The sequence below is a fragment of the Vespula vulgaris genome, chromosome 6 (assembly GCF_905475345.1).
Source record: "Vespula vulgaris chromosome 6, iyVesVulg1.1, whole genome shotgun sequence".
In the NCBI taxonomy this organism is placed as follows: Eukaryota; Metazoa; Arthropoda; class Insecta; order Hymenoptera; family Vespidae; genus Vespula; species Vespula vulgaris.
Window position 1 is genome coordinate 4035001 of NC_066591.1, and position 20287 is coordinate 4055287.

Here is a 20287-nt window from a genome sequence, read left to right on the forward strand (position 1 = left end):
CTTTCTTTTTTCTTTTGTTTTTATACGGATACATAATGCTTGAAAAATTTCTTTTTAAAATACTTCGTAATATTAACGAGATTAAAAAAATGTTTTTGCCGACATTTTTTCATCTAAAGTTCAAAACGAATTTTTTTTCGAGTGGATTTTCTCTCTTTTTTTTTTCTTTCTTTATTCTTTATTCTTTTTCTTTTTTTCTTTTTTTTTCGTTAGAATCACGTTGGCAAAGGACAACAATACGATCGAGTTACGTTTATTTTAACGAATAAAACGTTCGTTTCACGTTAAAAAACAAGAAAAAAGAAAATAAAAAAAATCGCAGAATAAATAAAAAATGAATTCTATTTCATTTAAAGAAGAAAAAAAGAGAGAGAGAGAGAGAGAGAAAGAAAGAAAGAAAGAAAAAATCCGACATTTCATATCACACAAACTAATAATAATATTAAATTAAGACCTTCAACTTTACTGCTATAAGTAATATACGATTTCGTGATGTAGGTTTGAATGAGAACGTGACGTTTGGTGAATTTATCGTAGAGTTTAACATGTCGATGGACATTCCTATTCCGTGGTTATTTCTGTAGTTTATAACGAGTTAAATTGAAAGTTAGGAAAGTTTGAATTTGATTAGATCGAATATATTGAATGTCGTATCGATGAATAATGTAACGACATATATACATACATACATATATACATACATACATATATACATATATATATATATTTAAAGAATGACAAAAAAGAAAATATATATATAAAAGCTCGCACGTTATGCTTTCGAAGAAAGAACAAATAAAAGTTTTACATGAAATTGATGGAATGATGAAGTTACGCGATAGAATGCATCATCTACGGTGGCACGAATCAAAGTTTTGAAAAAAAGGCAGGCGACTTTTATCGATCGAGTTTCGAGAAATCGAAAAGAGAAATTTAAAGAAATATTGAATTATTAAAGAATATAAAGAAATTTGATAGACTTTAGTATCACACATTTTTCAAGTCCAAGTATTTTCGTTATCATTTATTAAGTCTCGTTTTTTTTTTTTTTTATTTATTTTGATGTTGTTATTTCCCTAATATCGTCCTGATTTAATATCTGGTTTAATACATAGATAATTACTCTTTTTCTCTCTCTCTCTCTCTCTTTTTTATACACGCATACACACACTATTTCTATATTATTAATTTTATATATAACATGAAAAATAAAGGAAGAATTTCAATTTGATCTTTTATTAATATTAATATGCTTGTTATTGAATAACTTGTAAAGAAAAAGAAAAAAAATATGTACATATGTGCACACACATCTTTTTTTTTCTTTTATATGTGTATATATATACACACACACACACCTATACATATACATATACATATATACATGCAGCAACTCACGCTTCTTTCATGAATATACTATACAATATCATATGCATGAGTTTTTGTATAAACGAGTTTGAATTACGAAAATCCTTCGTGAAGATTAAAGAGTCAAGAACACTCGCGCGCCCGTATTAGGGTTGATTTCTTCTTTCTTTTTTTTTCTCTTTTTTTTTCCCTTTTTTCTTTTTCTTCTTTTTTTTTAACTTCCATACGAGAAACGCGTAATACCGAAACGGACATGGTAGAGGTACGACGACGTGAGATAAACTTTTGCGTCCGGCCATTCTTTTCGTTAAACTACTTTTTTTCGAACATCAAAAAGACGGTTAGGGGGATGACGATGGTTAAGGGCGGAACTCGTGCGCTCGCGCAAACTCACCCTAAATGCAAATCGAGAGAATGGCGGCGGACGTGGATTTATCAGGACAGAAAGTAGACGTACCTAGTTGATTTAATTTTATACTTTTGCATTTTGTTTTCTTTCTTTCTCTTTCTTTCTCTCTCTCTCTCTCTCTCTTCTTTTATTATTCTTCATTTATGTTAGAAAAGAATATTGAAGACTTTTTTCTTAAAGATTTTCTTTCACTTCACCTTTTTATTATTATTTTTATTCATTTATTTTTTGTAAGATGAGAAAGAATATGAACAAAGAAAACGAAATAATAATAATAATAATAATAAGTCAAAAGAAATATAAAATGAGATGGATAAATAATTAATATTTATTTATATCCATTGTAATATTGATGCTAATATTGGTGTTATACAAAATACATACATACATACATACATACATACATATGTATATATATATTCTTGTTTTCTTCGTTTTTTCCATATCTTCTTCTTTACAGATCAAAATCTTTCTTTGTTTTTCTTTTTTTATATACATAAATGTATATTTTATATTTTATTTTATATATTACATTTTATATACAAATATAAATATATATATATAAAAGTATGTATGTATGTATATAAGCAATATAAAAATTTGTATTTATATATATATATATATATATATATATATATATAAAAAAAAAAAAAAGATTTTGATCTCTAAAGAAGAAAATATGAAAAAAAGAAAAGAAAACGAAGAAAACAAGAAAAAAGTAACATGTTACACAGAAAATATAGAAAATATTGAGAAAGAGAGAGACAGATAGAAAGAGATCGCGAAAGTAAGGGACGGACAGAGAGAAAATGGTTTGGTACCTTCGAAGGGCTTGGGAAAGATTTCTGACGGGAGGTATATAAAGAATGCTTCGTCATTTGACGTCGGAACGATGTGACAGAGCGGCCAGATCGCAATCGTCTCCAAGACGTTCGAGATTATCGATACTGTCACCACTTTCTGACGGTTTATGAACGAGCTAGTAAGAGTAAGAGAAAGAGAAAGAGAAAGAGAAAGAAAAAGAGAGAGACAGAAACAGACAGACAGACAGAGACAGACAGATAGAAAGATATATCCTCACTTCGTTCTTTCTCTTACATTCTTTTTCTTTCTCTTTCTCATTTTCATTCTCTATCTTTTTTTTTTTTGTCAATCTCCCTTTCTTTTTCTTCTCTCGTTTGCTCTATCCTTCTCTCTCTCTCTCTCTTTTTTCTCTATCTTTATTTTTTTCTCACTTCGTTTCGTTCGTTTCGATTTGTCGACGAATCGTTTTTCTGCGATAATAAAAAGAAAGAAAGAAAGAAATATAGAAGAACGACTCTTCTTTCGATTCGTTCGAATTTCCTTTCTCGTATCTTTCTCTTTCTCTTCTTCTTTGGTCGCTGGTTGGCTGCTGTCTCTTTGGGCGACGTGCGAGAACTACCCGAGAATATATACCCGTCCTTTCCTTTACTGCGGAACAAACGGAAAAGTTAAACGCGAACGATATTCTTTTTCGATCGCGATTCCCTATTGTACATTACGTATACGAATACATATGTATACGTGAGTAAGTACATGTGCTTCTATCCATCTATCTATTTATCTATCTATCTATCTATCTATCTGTCTGTATATCTATCCATCTATTTATGTATATATTTATACGTATAAGATTTTTCGTAATTTTAAACGAACAAAATGCAAAAGGATTTTTTTATGTGTCTTTACTTGTGTTACATCATTCATATGTAACGTTATTTTACATAATCGTAGTTTTAATATATATATATATATTGTGTATATATAGTTACATATGTACATATTTACGTGTATAACATGTATGTGTTGTTTACTTATTTGTTTACTTAGTTTATATCGACTACTGACTTGAAAAATATTTGTCATTGTAAAAATAGTTTTCGATAAATAATATTTCTCTATTATCGGGATTTGAAACAAGCGGCTAATCGTTTATGTCATTCGATCTAATCGTTTATGTCTATTAAATGTTTCCAACAGATATTTCAGGATCTCTAGATAAAATATTTTTCTATTAAACCCTCCCATAGGATTTGGTTTCTATAGTAAATATACGATTTTTCACGATTCTTTTTTGAATTCATCGTATTATTTTTTTTTTCGATCAAACGATAGAGATTGATTAATATTTATTATCAATATCGACGTGTTTGATGTTTTTTTTTTTTATCTTCTCTAATATTTTTGTTCTTTTATACGTCGTTGAACGAATGATATCGATTATTTTTTATTCGTATCAATCGAAGCTCTGAAAAAAAAAATGGAGATACGAGCGTATAGCTTTAAAGTCGCGTTAGCGAGATTGAAGTAACAATTTTATATATATTTTTTTTTAATTTGTAATAGCTTTTTGAAGATAAGAAGAATGGTATCTATTAATCTTCAAAGAAAACATTTCAAAATAACGTCAGGAAGAATGATTAATATAAATTAATTGAAAATTGATTAAGAGGAAAAAAATGTCAGCTGATCGATCATAATCAATTACTTAATTAATTAAATCTTGTAGGATACGTACGTATATAGTGTGTAAAAAATGTGTGTAAAAAATTGGAAAAGTCTTAGTCGATTAGGTCAAGAAAAGGTCATTGGTCTAATCCCCTCTTCCTTTCACCCCTTTGCCTGTCTCGTACGCGTGCCAATCGCGAAGCTTTTATACCACTCTCTTTTTACTTTCACTACTTGTTCACGCCCGAGTTGTTCGGGGTTGCTCACGACCGTAGTAGCCACCCCTTTATCTTTTAAACCGTTGGAAGATCGTTTCACCTACACGCGAACATTCCCCTTTCCCTTTCCCTTTCTTCACTTCTTTTTCTTCTTTTATTCTTTCAAAGAAAAATTTTTCAATCGTCCTTACGTTTCTTTCTGATAATATTATTTTGCGTATACGTGTATGTATGTATATAGTTGTGTATACTACATATATAGTATATACAATATATATATATATATATAAAAAAAGAAGAAAATGACGTAAAAAAAGAAACTTTTTCTCTCACGTAAACAGGTATGATATGTAATTTTGATACAAAAAGGAAAAAAAGAAAAGAAGAATAAAAGTGAAAGGAATAGAAAGAACAGAGAAAGAAAGATGAAGTTTGTATGATTTTATTTTTTAACATCGTTTAAATAAATATCATTATTTAATAAATAAATATTTACTTTCAATTAAATTTCAATAAACACATTTATAAATATTTCAATTGATATCTGAAATATAAATAATATTCATGTGTAAATTATATTTTTAATAAACTTCATCATGAACATTTATATATCTATATATCTATCTATCTATCTATCTCTCTTTCAAATATATTTTATTAACTTCAATATGATTAAAGTGATCTCTATGTAACGGATGAACATACATACATACATACATACATACATACATACATACATACATACATACATACATAGTACATGTTCTTAACTTCTTCCAAGCAAAACGTAAAGTAATTTCGACTTAAAGGTTCACGAGTGTACAAGATGTATCCTCATTTCCCTTTAGCCGCACTTTATATATACATATGTAGGTAGATACCTATGCTGACCCACCTATCTCTACCTACCTACCTACCTACCTACCTACCTACCTACCTACCTACCTGCATATACATATATTTACACTTAAATACGTACATTCCTACGTACGTACGTATTTACGTACACAGTAGTGTAATACAGTTAAGAGGGTTACTGTAGTCGACATTAAACCCTAGTCTGTGCATAGTAGTAGAACATTCAACATTTATCTTTGCAATCCATACAAATTTGTCAGTGACGACGCCATTGCTGTTGTAAAATCGGATGATTGGACGATATTAAATTTCCGCTTCCTTCGTTCTCCTTATTTCTTTTTCTCTCTTACCATCCTACCTTTTACTACTTCTATACCTACCACCATCACTTCCGTCTCCCCATCGTTCTCCCCCATCTTTCGTTCGTCTCAGGTACCGTTTTAACTGAGATGAAATTAAAATATAAATTCGTAATATCACTCTTAAGGAAGATGCATTCTTTCTATTTCTCCATTCTCATCGTTTCTTTTTTTTCCCCTTCTACGTTTTTTTCTCTGCCTTTTTTCTTTTATTTCTTTACCTTTTTCTTTCTTTCACGTTCTTTCTCTTTCTTTCTTTCTTTTTTTTTCGGGCATTAAATAATTTAGACTTTTTTAATACGCAGATGTAATGCATAAGGAAAAAATAGATACATATGTATGTTATTTTGAATTTTGTAATATTTCTTTACAATCGTACGAAAACAAATTCATTTGAAAATTGCTTGCCTTCTTTTTTAAGACGATCAACATTTTTATGAACAAAATCGAACGCTTCGCACGTGACAAAAATAATAACATGATCTACGTTTATTGTAGACGTCTTATTTATTAAATCTTATACTACAAAAAATTGTCAGTAATCCAAAAAAAATAAAAAAAAAAAGAAAGAAAAAGCAAAGAAAAAACGTTGAATCAAGAGTGCAAAAATCTTCGCTACCATTTTATTTCGAAATTACTATTTCGAAAAATAATATATAATATTTTATTTTCCAATCGAAAAGAATAAACGTATAACTCGTTTGTACGTTTGGTTCGTCTATTCAATTCTCTATTTTTCTCTCTTTCTCTCTTTTCGAGTTCCTTTCGAGTTTTCTCTATTCTTATCTCCGATACGAGCGGCTTTTCCTGCGATACGAAAAGAGGTTGAGTTGGGAGGGATGTAGGGTGAATAGAAGGGGTGGTAGTTCAGGGAGGTAGTTCAGAATTTTCGATCGAAGTACGATTTCAATTTAAGAGACCTCCCTTTTCTACTTCTGAAGGATCTCTTTTTAAGAACAAGAGAAAGAAGCCAGAAGGTTTTAAAAGGATAAGAGGATGATCGTCGTCCATTCGACGAATTTATGAGTTAAACTGTTTCAACTGAAGGACCATTGTTTCTCGTTTACCTTAAATTTGTCTTTTCACTCTTTGGAAATAAAAAGAGGAGTAGGAAATAAAAGCGATCGATCGAACTGTGCCATTCATTGAACAAATACAAATACAAATACTATTAACTACTCCTCAAATAATATATTACATTTTAAATGATAATAAACGTTATCTGAGATTTGAAAGAAACGTATTTCCTCGAATACAAGGTATAAAGTAAATGAAGTAAAGAAAAAAAAAAAGAAGAAGAAGAAAGAAAAGAAAGGAAAAGGAAAACGAAAATGATTTTACTCGATTGAAAGAAGAATAGAAAATAAATAAATAAATAAATAAATAAGTAAAGAACTAAATAAGAATAAAAGAAAAGAGAGATCAGCTTTTACGAAAATTCTCTGAAATCTTTTACGCTACTATATATTTCTTCTTAATAATCTACACGTCATCGAAATAATTCTGATTCGATGAAAAGATTAATATAAAAAAAAAAAAAAAAATAAACAAATAAATAAAATAAAGGAAATATTGATTTCGTAACATTTTCCATGAATCATCCTCTGTATCTTCGTTTCTTTAGCGACAAAGGAGAAAAAAGGAGAGAAAGACGGCCAGAAATAAGAGAAACAGAAACAGAAAAAGAGGAAAACAGAGAGAGAGAGATAAAAATAGAGATAAAGAAGGTAAAGCTACCAATCCGAATTCTTCCACCGTTTCTCCTTTTCTCCCTTCGTCGTGTCCTCGTTAGATCACGTGTCCCATTTGGACATTTCGTTATACCTTTTCGAGGACACACGCTCGATCTGGTTTGATGCGATCGTAACAAGGAGTCGTTTTTCTTGCCGCATCTTCGTGAGAAACCGCGTGCGGTAGACATAAAATTCGCTTCGGCTCGTTTATACGCGATTTTACTACTAGTTTACGTTGAAACGGGCTATGTAAAACAAGGGGCGCAAAGTCAAATGTTGGCGGTATGAAATTTACATTTTTAACGACGACGACGACGACGACGACAATGGGTTGGGTTGGAGGGGTTGGAAGAGGGGAGGTAGCACGAGCTATAATTTAAGCTTTTTTTCTCCCTCTTTTTGTTCCTTTTTTCTTTCTTTCTTTTTTCTTTCTTTCCTCCTTTTTTTTCCCCCTATTTCTTTTTATCTCACGTTTCAGATTTTTCTTGTCTCTGTTTTTTTTTTAACGTTAGTTCTTTTTAAGTTTCTTCTTTTTTATATACATGTACGAACATATGTATGTATATGTACGAAGTAGAATAATATTTTATAAAATTTCGTCCTGTGTCGTATTCTTTCCACCACCATCCTTTCTTTCTTTCTTTCTTTCTTTCTTTTTTTTTTTTTTTTTATTGTTTTTCCTATCTTCCCAATTTAGACGTGGTATTAAGAGTTCGTCCTTATCGGCCATCTTAATCGAGACCAACAAGCTATATGTCTCGATTTAGGGAGACTACTACAAAAAGCTCCAAACTTCTTCCAATCTCTGTCTTTTTCTTTCTCACTTTCTCTCTCTCTCTCTTTCTCTCTCTTTCTCTTTCTGTCTCTTTCTACCCTTGTAGCAACTTCCTGTGCCTGAATACTGCTTGATAGACATTATCTTAATCGCGATCTCTGGATCTCGAAGGAGATTCGACCAACTCTCTCTCTCTCTCTCTCTCTCTCTCTCTCTCTCTTTCTCTCTCTCTCTCTCTCTCTCTGTCTATCTCTTTCTTATCTATTTTCCCAACCACCCTTTACTTTTTACGAACAAACCTTTCAACCTTCTTATCGACGTTTCGTCTTTCGATAACGACACTTGTATCGCAGAAAAATTGACAAGCTACGATATTGTTTGAGCTGCTGTTGCTGTTGCTGTTGTTGTTTTTATTTTCATTATCTTTGTTGTCGTCGTTATTGTTATAAACGAGATAATGGAAAGTGTTATAATGACAGGTGTTCTCACTTTTCTCTTTTCTTTCTTTCTTTCTTTCTTTTTTTTTTTTTTTATTAACATCATTTCAAGAAAAATTTTTTTTACTCGCATCTTTATAAACGCACTACGATCGCTTCTCCTTCGATTCTTGATTTTTTTTTTGCGTACTTAGTTCTTTCTACTTTCGTTCTTGATAATCCATCAAAGAAATTGCTATGGTATACGTACGTGTGCTATAACTCTGCGGCTTAAAATTCTTTCTCTCTTTCTCGTACATTTCTATTATTTCGATCCATTAAATTTCACGTTTCTTTTGCGTTACTTCACCATCTTTTTTCCTTTTCTTTTTTCTTTTCTCCTTTTCTTTTCTTTTCCTCTTTCTCATGTTTTTCCTACACACACTCCTTCACCCTCTTTCCTCCTTCATTCTCAAGAATCATGATTGATTCCGTAAATTTTTCTCTTTAGCGATTGTACTTACCACTTTGAGAAATCTTCAGTGAAAATGTGTTAAGAGAAAGAACAAATAAAAAAAGAAAAAGAGAGAGAGAGAGAGAGAGAGAGAAAGGAAAAAGAAAAAGAATGTGAAACGAAACGAACAGATGGAATCGCGTAAACCTTCCCTCCCTTCCCAAAATTCAATTTTTAATCTTTTTTTTTTTTTTTTCTTGATAATTAATCCACGAAATAGTAAAAAGTTTAATTTCGTAAGAAGAAAAAACTTCACAATTACGAGATCTTCCTGAGAAGAAAGATCGTTCATGTTCTAATTAGATATCTATGATAACACGATACGTATAAACTGATTTCACTTTTTTAATTCTTATTTTTATTTTTATCTTTATCTTTATTTTCTTCTCTTTTTCGGATTTAAAGCTTTGTCCTCGTTTTATCGTGGACGACGACATTGTTGTATTTACTTACTTGCATTCGATGTTTCTTGTGCTCTCTTGAACACGTAACCAACGGCGTAAAATTGAATCCACCGCACGAAATCCCACACAGTTTTGTTTTGCGACGATGGACCGGAGAATATGGAAGGTATAGGGGTTGGTTGGTTGGATGGTTGGTTGGTTGGTGTGTGGGTTGATGTGGGAGGAGGAAAAGGAGAGAGAGAGAAAGAGATAGAGATAGAGATAGAGAGAGTAGAGAGCAGAGAACGACGACATGTATGAAAACAATTTCTTCTTCAAAGAATATATCCGGTTTTCTCGGAAATGACGAGGGATAATAGGATTTTGGATTTTCTAGGAATTGAAGAAAGGAAATTATATGCAACGATGAGGATATTTTTTTTGTTTCTGTTTCTGTTTCTGTTTCTGTTTCTGTTTCTGGATCGATCGTGTTAGAAACGATCGCTAAAAATTTGTTTATCTTTCTTATAAATAGAAAATGAAAATAAAAGATACGGAAAAAAAAAAGAGAGAAGTAAATATACAAGCGATTAATTTTTATTATTTATCTCATTTTGTCAAAATTATTTTTAAGTAACTAATTGGAGAATGTTTGAAGGATTAATTTTCATGTTGACGTTAAGAATGTTATATATATAAATAAAATAGAGGCATTTGTTTTTCTATTCGACTTTTCTTATTATTAATTGTTATTATTATTATAATTTTTATTAATAATAATTATTGTTGTAGTACTAGTAGTAATTATTATTTTTTTATTTTTTTATTTTTTTTTGCTTTGAATTTACTTCTTATCTCCTAAACACATCTCTTTAACAATTATCCTTTTCTCTTGAAACGATATACGTACAAATGACTTTGTTTACGAGCATATATCGCTTAATTACGCTATACTCGTTACATTTGCGGGATGAAACGCGACTAACACACCCCGTTAGAGTTCAGAAGAAAACGCATTAATAGAAAATTAGAAGGCATCGACCTTTGTCGTTGACACGATAAATATACCGAGCATTCTCGCTTATCATTTTTATTGCTTCGCCATTGCCATTATTGAGTCGCACCGATCGGTGAAATATTACGAGAAGTCGATAATATTGTTAAAAAGTTCGCGGAGTAGAGTCTGAACATGTTTGTATTATTAATATCCGACCAAACTTTCTCTAAGCTTTAAAAAACTTTTCGTAAGTAGCAGGAAAAATTGTAGAAAATTGCCTAATTATTTATTTCAAGTAACCTTAATTTTTTTTTCTTCATTCAACATTATCAATAAAATTATAAGAAGGGCTTGTATATATGACAGATTAAATTATTCTTCACGAATCCAATTGTTTTTCATTTATGGGAGGCAAAAAATATATATATAAAAAAAAAATAAATAAAAGAGTAACAGGTTATTTTATATGATCCAATTGTTTTTGGTTTATAAAAAAAAAGTAACGGGATATAAAATATACAAATTGATCATCAATTAACGGGTTAATCGAATATCGCTTTTGTTAGAAATAATAAAAACATATATATATATATATATATATATATATATATATATACACATACACACATAAATGAATTTAAAAAAGTTCTACATTTACCTGTAAAATATGAAATAAAATCTACAATATAAAGAAATACACATGCGCACATATACATTATATATGAATTCGAAGTTGAATAACGTTGTGTAAACAATTAAAAATGTAACAGAAAGAAATTGAATGCAAATTTAACGTGAAATAAAATAATGGTATATTATTATAAACAAAATGTGATATGTACGATCGTATTTGTAAAATATGAGAGAGAGAGAGAGAGAGAGAGAGAGAGAGAGAGAGAAAGCAAGAAAGAGAAGCTAGCAAAATGTAAACGAAGCGTCAAACTGTACAATCAATACATAGTGCTCGAGCGTAAACAATCGCACGAAGAACCATTCGATATGTATATGCGCGCGCTCGCGTACCTGCATGTATGCAGAAATATATGATATATGTATTAGAACGTTAGTCACGTTCATGTCCTTCTGAAAGAACGATATCAATTGTGTAAGAACTTCGAACATGTCCCAGCCAAGATCATTCGTCTGTGTTTGTTCTTGATTAGATGAGAAAAGCAAAACGTATGAGAGAGAGAGAGAGAGAGAGAGAGAGAGAGAGAAGGGTAAAGAAGGGTAGTGGTGGGGAGAGAGAGAGAGAGAGAGAAGGGTAGAGGAGGTGGAAGAGTGAGGGGAGGAAGTAGGAGAGCAATGAGGAGAAAGAGAGAGAGAGAGAGAGAGTTAATAAGAAAAATTTTTCATAAAAACTTTTGTTTTTTTTTTTTTTCATTTGATAAGATTTGCTCAAAGATTTAATTTATATCATAGATCTTTTCTTTCGTTTTCTTTTTTTCTCTTCTATTTTTATTCTTGACTGTCCGATCAGCCCACTCGGACGAATAATTAAAAATTCAAGATCTTTTAGTTTAAAATCTTTTTTGTTTTTGTGTTTTTTTTTCTCTCTCTTCATTTCTCTCAGCACTGCACTTTTCTTTTTATTTTTAATTTTGTTTTCTTTCTTTCTTTTTTTTTTTCTTTCATATTCATTATTGTTAACAAGGGCATTATTTTAATTTCGATTGGTTCTAATCGATGTTAAGGATACGTCGAATGATCATTATTCGTCGTTGAATAAATATCATAATGGCCGTTCGATTTATTTTATTTCAATTATTTAATGGACAAGGAAAAAAGAAAGGAATAAAAAAAAAACAATAGAGAACCTGATATAATTTTTTTTCTTTTCTTCTTTTCTTTCTTTTCTTTCTTTTCCTCGTTCGACGTATTAAAACGTCAATTTTCTTTTTTCCTTTCTCTCTCTCTCTCTCTCTCTCTTTTTTCTTTTTCTTTTTCATATCCCCGTAAGTGAAATATATTACTTGATACTCGTTATATAAACATACCGTATAAATAATTACATTTATAATTATAATATTCATGATTAATAACTGGGTTATACATTATTCATTAGTTTAAGTACATTATTATATTCTCGTCTAAAATGAAAATAAGTACGAAAGATTTCTTTTTCCTTGTTTCTTTTTCTTCTCCTTCTTTTATCTCTCCCACCATGAAAAATTCTATCTCCGTATAATCGATTATTAAATATCAATTTTATTCGAGGTTCACAGCGAGACGGATTAAACTCTTTCGTAAAGAAATGTAAATTGGGATTTCATTAACGTTAGATAGGATATGCACGGTCAACGATTAGATGTATTTATCTAATCCGTAGATAGTTGATGGTAAGACGATTTCTCTTGGTTGTTCGGTCGATCGGTTAATCCTTGTTGGGTTCTACGATGAACTACTAACTTCTAACGTACATATGTGTTTCTATGGATGTTACAAAATATCTAATATATATATATATTGTACGTACATACATATATATACGTATATATAGTGACATAAATATATATATACATACACGTATTTACGAGTACATGTATATATGTATGTATGTATGTATGTATGTATATATATATATATATGGTAATCGTATTTCAACGTTAATACGTTACGTCCACGTAGAACCATTAATTTCTAATGTTTCCGTATTATCATCATTCCCCTTGTGGCATTAACCTCTATTCCCGCGTAATAATTAGAATATAATTACTCACAAGTCGAAAACCATTATATACGTACATACACACATGTATACACGTACACATATATGTGTGTGTATATATATATATCTATATATGTAGGTAACTTGTTTCTATGTAACTACCATAATTTCTCGGTCCTCCTATTTTAATTAGCAGTTTCCAGAATATACTAATTCCGTGTGATATTCCTTGTTTATTTCGAAATAAATTCTAGTAGTATGTTAATTGTTAAACAATAACAAAAATAAATTATTATGAATATTACATACTTCAGTAAATATTTAACGAGTATCACCTTACGTGTTGATCCTACGTGTAAACATAATTTAACAATTAATATATATCTAAATGAATCCTTTAATGAAAACATAATGTATTATTTTCAATTAATTTTTATTAAGATTTATTACTCTTACTCATGGATATTATGAAAGTGATAATTTTTTTTTTTTTGCTTAAAAAATCTTTCCAAATTCACTCCGCTTTTCGATAATACTAGTTTCGTGATTCGAAAGAGATTAAAAATCGATTCGATAGTCAAACACTCTCGATATAATCGTAGATAATAAATTTCGTTTAAAGAAAGAAGAAAAGAAAAGAAAAAAAAAGGAAAAGAAAGAAAGAAAAAATATTCAAATTTTTCAGCACCCTTTTTGTGAACGTCGGAAAGAAAAAAAAAAAGAAAAAACTATTCCAACTACTTTTTCTTCGATTCGTACCATATCTATTACCTCAACCTCATTTCTAAATCTCTCTCTTTGTCATTAGCATTTTTCCAAAAGAAATCTTCGAGAACGAATCGTTTTCTCTTTAACATACACAAGCTCACGTATGTATATAAAACATACACTAATGTAAATATCGATTCGAAATTATCGAATCGTAGTCAATGCACAATTTTCTTCTTCCACTTCCTACTTTGATAGATAAGGAGAGAGAGAGAGAGAGAGAGAGAGAAACAGACAATACACACACATGAACGTGCATACATATACGTACCAAAGTCTACGACCTCTCCATTTATATGTAAATATATGTAATACATGTACGATCAATTTTAACGGAACCAGTAAGATATAAGCAAATGTCTCCAACGAACGGATCGGATCTGGAAAATGTCTCGGATTGGACTTTAATTTTATGAACATATGCTAATCAATCTTTTTTGCATTATTTTTGAAATTCAAACTATATGTATTTCTCTCTCTCTCTCTCTCTCTTTCTCTCTTTCTCTTTCTGTATGGAATTAATCAGAGAGAGAGAGAGAGAGAACCTCCATTTTCATATAATTCACGTATAACTATTATGATTAGAGCAACGTGTTCTAATTTCAATCGAAATCAACTTCTTCGCGAACGAATTAATTTGAAATTAATTACATATTAATTCACGAATTAATTTAATTTTCGAAGAAAAAGTTTAGATCATTCTTTACGAATTTATTTAAAAGTTTGGAGTTAGAAGTGGACGAAATCGATTATAATTTCAATCATAAATGTGGATGATAATCTTTAAAAAATGTATTTACGAATTTGGATATCAAGACGATCGAAGTTCTTCGAACGATTTTATCTTCATCGATCGAACGATAAATATAAAATCAATCTATTTTTTAATAATCGTTAACTAGTTAATAACAAGTACTTTACGAAGAACATAAACATTTATTTCGTTTTTATTTAATAGTTCTAACGGAAGTACAAAGAAATTGTTTCGAGAAATGAAATTTGATCGATACTTATCCGACGATTTTTTTATTTTTTATTTTATTTTCTTTTTTAGATACCTTTTAAGGGATTTTTAAAGGGCACAAGAAGAATGTCTCGTGATACGAAGAAGACATCGTTAGTTTGATTGTTGCTTCTCTCTCTCTCTTTTTCTCTCTCTTCCACTCTTGATTTAAAATAGAAGGAGTGCATGTATGCGCGAGAGAGAAAAAAAAAAGGAAAAAGAAAAAGAAAAAGTGGAGAAATTCGTTTCCATTCTTCGTTTCTCATCGTAGTACTCTTTTTAATCCTCGACTTCCGATGAGAAACGTTGTTGTCTTCCATTTAACGATCTCTCAACATTCACTGCATCGTAGAATTTTTAACTCATTCGCTCTCATCTTACGTTTACGCGAATTCATTAATATCTAAAACGATACCGACTGACATTTTTTTCCCTCCTTTTTTCTTTCCTTTTATAAATACAAATTAAAACATGGATTATGTAGTATTTAATGTAATTGTAATACAATTTGATTGGCGGCTATTAAATTATAGAAATGAAAGTGATAATAAATAATTTAATTTACATGGAATTTTGTTTCACATATTTCGTAGATTGTAAACTACTATACCTATAATATACATACAATCGAATAATAAAATTTATCAGATATACGTCAGTCGATCATATATTTTTAATCGACTAATTAATGTCACAAGAATTACATTATAATATCATTATAATATAATTCTACGAACGAAGATAAACGTGTCGGATCTAATACGATCAATTGAAAATAATTGTCATGGTCTAAGAAGAACTTAGAGAAATCTCATTTGATTCCCTCGTTTAACTTGCACATCGATTCCCCCTTTCTTATACTTCCTCTTCATGCCTCCCTATAACAATAGAGTTCAAATTATGAAAGGAAGGATATCGGATCAAATGGATATTAAATAAGACGTTTCGCTCCGTACAATCTATCGATTTTAATTAGATCACTCGAATTAGATGAAATATCACGGGCTGATGAAAATGTCAACGAAAAAAAAAAAAGAAAAAAAAAGAAGAGAAAGAAATATCCTTTACGAAGGGTACAAATAAGAAGGATTACAAAAAAAAGGATAGGGTGGGAGAGTGCGCGCGTGCGCTACTGGAGAATCTTTCTCTTTCGTATAATAGAAACGAAAAAAAAAAGAAAATGGTTCGAAAGACGTGCCCAGCGGTAAGGATTGTAAAAGAAGAATGAAAGAAACGAAAAGTTGAAACTGAAAGTTTCAAGTAGAGTAATGAAGAAGCGTGACGAAGCTTGGACGAAGCAAATAGGATAATGGTGGTGGTGGTAGTAGTAGTAGAATAGTAATAGTAGTAGTAGTGTTTCGATGTCTTTCGTAATGAGAAAAATGATTACCTTAGTCAAGGAGGAACGAAATTAGCTAACGAAATTAACGCGTAAAGATGGAGGAACAACGACGACATTAAAACTTTTCAAGATTGAAAATTGCTATTGGATCGCCATTTTTACTTTCTTCAGCCATCCTGATGGAAAAAAAATGGAAGAGGAGGAAAGTTAGGATACTGTTTGTTCTGTTATATCGTAGTAGTAATAGTGATGACGATACTCCGAACAAGAGGGACAGGGAGGAACAAAAAAAGTAGGGTAGAAAAAAGGGATAAGGAGTAAGAAGGAGAGAAGAGAGAAAGAGAGAGAGAGAGAGAGAGAGAGAGAGAAAGAAGGAAGGGTTGTAAGCTTTTTTACTATCTCACATTAAACTCACTTTTAGGTGTACATGATTAATAGGAAGAAAATAGGGTAGAAGTGGGGACTGCGATAAGGGTGTTGATAATAATTGTAATCACCTTCTTTCTTTTCTTCATTTTTCTCTTTTTTCTATCTCTCTATCTCTGTCTCTTTTTTTCTCCCTACATGATCTTCATAACAAAATAACGATTTATCAGATATTATTATGAACGATTTAATTTTGCCTGTGATATTTTTCCTGCAGGAGAATACAAGTCGATGTTTTTCAAGAGCAACGAAGAAAGAGTTTTAGTTTTCGAAAGAAAGTAACAGTTTTCTAAAGGAGGAGAGAAAGAGAGAGAGAGAGAGAGAGAGAGAGAACAGAGGGAGGGAGATGTTAATCAGGGTTTTTTTTTCTTTTTTTTTTTTAACGATCTCGAATTAAACTCACCTTTAGGTGTACGTGATTAATAGGAAGAAAATGGGGTGTAGATAATAACTGTAACCATCTTCTCTTCCTCTCTTCCCACTCTCTCTTTCACTCTCTACTTCCTTTTTTACCTCTTTATCTAATCTCCTTAACGAAATAACGATTTATCGGATATTATTGTTATGAGCGATTTAAGTTCGCGTGATATTTTCGTACAAGAGGACACAAGTGGCTTTTTGAAAAGGATCGAAGAAAGAGAGTTGTCGGAGGAAAGTAAAGTTTTCGAAAGAGAGAGACAGAGATAGAGAGTTAGAGAGAAAGAGAGAACTCTTTTAGGACCGTCGAAATATTGGATAGAAAGTGGAACGTGAAGGTTGGTGTAGTGATAGGGGTGTGGGTTGGAAGAGGGTGGTAGGAAGAGGTGAGAAGAGCTCTGAGAGGATAGGTGGCAGCTAGGTGAAACGTAGAAAAGAACGATGCGAAAAAGAGAAGGAAGAAGGTGCTGAAAAAGTATATATATATATATATCTCTCTCTCTCTATCTGCTGTGTGTATGTGTGTATGTGTGAGAGAGAGAGAGCGAGAATTTTACGATCGAGTCAAAGCTCTTTTCCAGTGACAGGACCGGCAATCAGGTGGAGCGAGTAATTGAACGGGGTGGAAGTGGAGAAGATGGGTGGAGGAGAGGGAGGGGAAGAAGCTTTCGGTGATAGAGTTCGTTTTTATTTATTTTCGGCATGCGCCCTTCGAAAAACCCCTGTGTTATTATCCGAAATTGTTTTTTCCTTCTTTCTCTTTTTTCTTTTTTTTTTTTTCTTTTTTTTCTCTGTCTGTCTGTCTGTCTGTCTGTCTGTCTATCTATCTGTCTGTTTCTTCTTTTTTTTTTTTATCTCGAGCTTCTCCATCGACTGTCATTAATATAATATACAGGAAATCGAAAAGATAAAAGCTTTTACTCGTTTTTTCGACTCCCGTAAATGCCACTTGTTTTTCGGGTATATCATCTCACGTTCATTGAGCTTTTCAAGAGATAACATTCATTAAAATTTTTATGCCTTCGTTTCTTTCTTTCTTTCTTTCTTTCTTTTTTTTTAAATTTCTTTCTTCCTTTTTTTTCTCTTTTATCCTCTTTCTCTTTTTCGTTTCATTCAAAGGAGATTGCAAAGGAGGGAGTCGATGCCTTAACCCGATACGATTATTATTGACTCGTTCATATTTCTTTTTTTCTTTTTCCTTTCTTTACCTCTCCCTTTCCTCTTTCTTCTTTTTTCTTCTTTTCTTTTCTTTTCTTTTCTTTTTTTTTTTCTTCTAAATCGATACTCTTCCGATAAACTTTTACATTTTACTTTTAGCCGAGTTTATTAATATATATATATACATAATTTTTTTCGGATATAATTTATATAATATAATTAATATAATGTAATAAACTTAATATAATAATATGATATGTTAAATATATATATAAATATATCTTACGGAATATCATTATTACAAATAATTATTACAAAATACGAATGAAACGAGTCGCGAATAATATAAGAGAGAATAGGTTTTAGTATCTATACACGAAATATACACTTTACTCTTAACAGAGAATCTCTCGGACGATGATAGGTGGAATTTCGAAATTTCAACAGCTCTTCCAACTAGACACAGTTATCAGAGTATACTGATGATATTATTTCCTAGTATTAACGTCTGCATGCTCTCGACAAAACTTTGATGCGCTTCTGTACGACACAATACGATATATACTACTCTTCGACGTTCCTCTCTCTCTCTCTCTCTCTCTCTCTCTCTCTCTCTCTCTCTCTCTTTTCTAGAAGGATAGCTATGATCAGTTAGCTACAGTTCTACAGGCATAGAGTTTCATGACGAAACTCTCGAGAGCGCAGACGTTGACCATGCAATGGAATCTATTTGAGAGATTAAAGCTCGCATTTCGTCTCCATATCTCTCCATCTTTCTCTCTCTCTCTCTCTCTCTCTCTCTCTCTCTCTCTATCTATCTATCTTTCTCTATCTCTATATCTATCTCTTTCTCTCTCGTGCGTAAAGTAATCTCTGGTACTGCTTCTAGCACACTCCATCGACTTTCAGAAACGAGATCAAATAATTTAGAAAGTCGATCGAAAATTCTACAAGCAGACCCCAAAGTTAGACCTAATGAATTTTAATGCGTTTTATCGAAGAAAGTGAACGTTATTTAAACAACCTCTGCATCACTTGGTAGGACCACTCTCGACAACGATTTATTCAGTCAGTGAGGAATAGTAATAGCTTTTTCATTTCGTATGATAGCTCATTATTTGATTCTTTCTTTTCTTTTTTTTTTTTTCTTTTTCTTTTACGTTGTTTAAAGAAGAAGAAAAAAAAGAAAAGAGAGGGAAGGCTAATTAGATAAGAGAACAGGAGATTATCGGATCGAGACGAATCTTTTGGAATTTAATTAGAATTTAATTGGTAAAGATCTAAAGAAATATTTTTGAAAATCGATTGTACATTAGCTTTCGAATTTATTGTAGATATTTTTAATTATAAAAAGAAAGGAAAGGGAAGAAAAGAAGAGGACGTAAAAAGTTTTATTCAACTTATTCAGATAAAGAATTCAGATAAAAATTATACGCTTCACGCGTCACTGTATATTAAGAAAATTATTGTATATTAATTAATAATGCATACTATGTCGTCAACAATGATCGATAATAATAACAATAATTTTTTTCTTCCTTTTTTTTTTCAATCTTTACTATAATATTAAAAATATTACAACTTATACTGCGTTAACTATGTATGTATATTCGTCTATAAGAAAAATCGAAGATGGTCATTTACGATATTTATCATTATCGAGACTAACCGAAAGCAATTTTTAATTCGATAATTTTTAATATCGATAAACGCATTTATATCAAAAATATACAGATTAGGATCGTCGAAAGAAATAGATCCATGGTTGAGAACGAACACGAGAAAAAGATATATTGCTTTTCGTTGTAAATTCAATTATGCAAATGTTAATCCGTAGCTTCGTCCTCTGCAACTTCCTGTCCGTGCGTATTTACAAAAATGATAAAAAAAGGGGAAAAAAATTAATTTGAGGGATGGAGATAGGGGTGGGGAAACGTTAAAGTTAGAGTCAAAGTTTACATACTCACCGAAACGGAAAGCCATTAGACGCGAGTTGGTTAACCGTA

General features: G+C 31.0%; 1 protein-coding gene across 9 annotated transcripts in view; it reads left to right on the forward strand.

The window, feature by feature from the left end:
- LOC127064656 (gamma-aminobutyric acid type B receptor subunit 2) overlaps nt 1-20287 on the forward strand; it is a 245108-nt gene that overhangs the window by 30510 nt on the left and 194311 nt on the right. The gene's annotated exons all lie outside the window — the stretch shown is intronic.